Here is a 2,547-nt window from a genome sequence, read left to right as displayed (position 1 = left end):
TCGGCACCTATTTTGTGGAAAATTCAGAACTTAAGATTTCTTTGGCCTTTGTTTGCTTTTTTGTCTTCCATTGTCACCTGTTGAGTCCCTGTCCGACACCACTTCAGAGGGCTGAGGGTTAGGGGTCGGCATTTAGTTGTCATGCATTATGCATTTTGTCAATGAGTGTCCTCACAAATATAGTACTACATAGTTTTGTGTCAGCAAAGGTGGAAAGTAACTAAGTATATTTACTTGAGAAGTGCAATTTTGAGGTATGTGTACTTTAATTCAGTTCAGTTTTACTTGTATAGAACCAAATCACAACAACAATCATCCCAATGCACTTTACATAGTGAGGTCTACACCTTACAGTATTATTGGAGTATTGTACTTTTTACTCCATTACATTTATTTGATAACTTTAGTTACTAGTTAATTCAAACTATAAAAATATAATGTAGTTAACATTACCACCACCACCAGCTACAACATTGCTACACTATGTAACTTAAGGTAGCACTAGCATGAAACTCCAACTCAACACACTCTGCTCCACTATGTGCTACTATGATCGCTATGCTCGGCCACGCTCTGCCCAGCTCTTCAGATATTTGTCATTATATAATTACAAGAAATAAGAATGCCACAAAACAGACTAATCAGGCAGAAATAATTGAACATCTGTGATTGGTTATAAAGGTCAATCCTGCTCCAAACCTTTAGAAGCTAATATCTCTGCACTGCTGCCAGTGCTGTTCACTGAGTCTGGGTCACAGGAGGCTTCGACAGCACCTGTCCATATTAAGACAAGTTTTAGAGCAGATTTCAAGAACAAAAATATTTGAAAAAGTTGCATACTGTAGCTTTACATGTGGTGTACACAGTTATGTATCAATAATCCATATAATACACATGTGAAAAGTCCCATTCTGCATAATCAACTCTCTGTTTTTGGTACTTTAAGTATATATTATTTTGATGCCAAGATATTTCTAATTTATTAACATTGTGATTGCAGGATTTTTACTTGTTTTACTTAGTATTGCTACTTTTATTTAGGTAAACTGAGTACTTCTTCCACCACTGTAGACAGACTCAGCAGACTGATGAAGAGTAGAGCTGATAGGGTGAAAACCTGAAGAGAAAGAAGCATTACAAATCAGTCAGCCAGCTGCTTCTGCTCTCAACCAGTTAGCACAGAGCACAAACTGCTAGTACACTCAGTCAATCAGTTAGTCAGTACTCACTCCAGCTACAGAGTTTCCACCGTTGTACAGTTGCAAAGGGCTGCTTTTCAGCTGAACCCAGTACTTTTCATAATCCTCGACCACAGTGGCACTGCCATAACAGCAACAGGGACATGAAAACAGAGCATGGGCGACATGCAGTAGGAGATCAACAAGTGCTATAAAATCAGGTCTAGTCATTTTAATCCAGTGCTACTGTGATGGGTGTCAAAGACCTCAGCTGCAGTACCAGCAGTGGTCACTAGTCACTAATGATTCTGTCCCATGATGGTTTAGGAAAGTTTCACATGCTTTTCCACTAATAAAATCAAACCTTTAAGTAAGTAGATTTGGGTAAGCGTGAGGAAATTGTGTCATCAACAAGGATCTTTGTGTGCGAGTGTAACTTTGTGTACCTGAAGTAGATTTCACTGTAGTTACTGTTGCTAGGCGCCTCCCAGGTCAGCTGGACCTTCTTTTTCTTGACATTTGATGCCTGAGTAACAGTCGAGTTCTGTGTGCACACACACACACACACAGACACACAGACACAACTCAGCATGAGACTACTCAGCATGGGATGTGGCCAAAGTGTTTTACAACTTCTGTAATTTAAATTAACAAATGTGACCTACCATGGTCTCCTTTTGTCACAGCACACATCGAAGTTATAATCATACTGTGATACTAAAAAACATATTTCCTCCTTGCATCTTAGTGGGTGGGACAAAGATGCATGGAAAAGTGGGGAAACGGTATAAGACACTTGGGACATACCCAAGAAATGAGAGAGTTACAACAGTGAAGGGTCAAAAAGCCAGCAGGTCATGTGACTCACATAGCTTCGGTCAGTTTCAAGCAGAAACTTTACAGCCTCTGTTTTCTAGTGTGAACAGCAGGAATTTTTCCAGTAACTTTTACTGACTCGTACACCTTATAATGATGCCTACATAAATGACTCATACTTTCTTTCACATATACTGTACCATAATGTCATTAGTAGCAAATATCACTGTAAACGATCTATGTACGAAGACAACGTCATAATAAACTAAACGTTGTGTTTTTACTCCCTTTAAAAACTCGTTTCAGCCATGACTGAATTACATTTTGTGATATGATGTGAAACCAGTGTAGATTTACATTCTTACGTATATTCCTATATGACTGTTAGGTTTGCTGTTTATACATATGTCAATGCATGAAGCAAACATAAGAATAGTAGTAAAAATATCCAGTCCTGAGGATGTTGTAATTTATCCTGAAAAGAAACACTGGAAATCCAGCATTCACACATACCTCCATGTTTTTACAGGGCAGTGCAGTAAACAGGGTGGTG

Source organism: Monopterus albus, unplaced genomic scaffold (assembly GCF_001952655.1).
Source record: "Monopterus albus unplaced genomic scaffold, M_albus_1.0 scaffold536.1, whole genome shotgun sequence".
In the NCBI taxonomy this organism is placed as follows: Eukaryota; Metazoa; Chordata; class Actinopteri; order Synbranchiformes; family Synbranchidae; genus Monopterus; species Monopterus albus.
The sequence above is the reverse complement of the archived record's forward strand: the minus strand, read 5'-3'. Positions refer to the sequence as shown.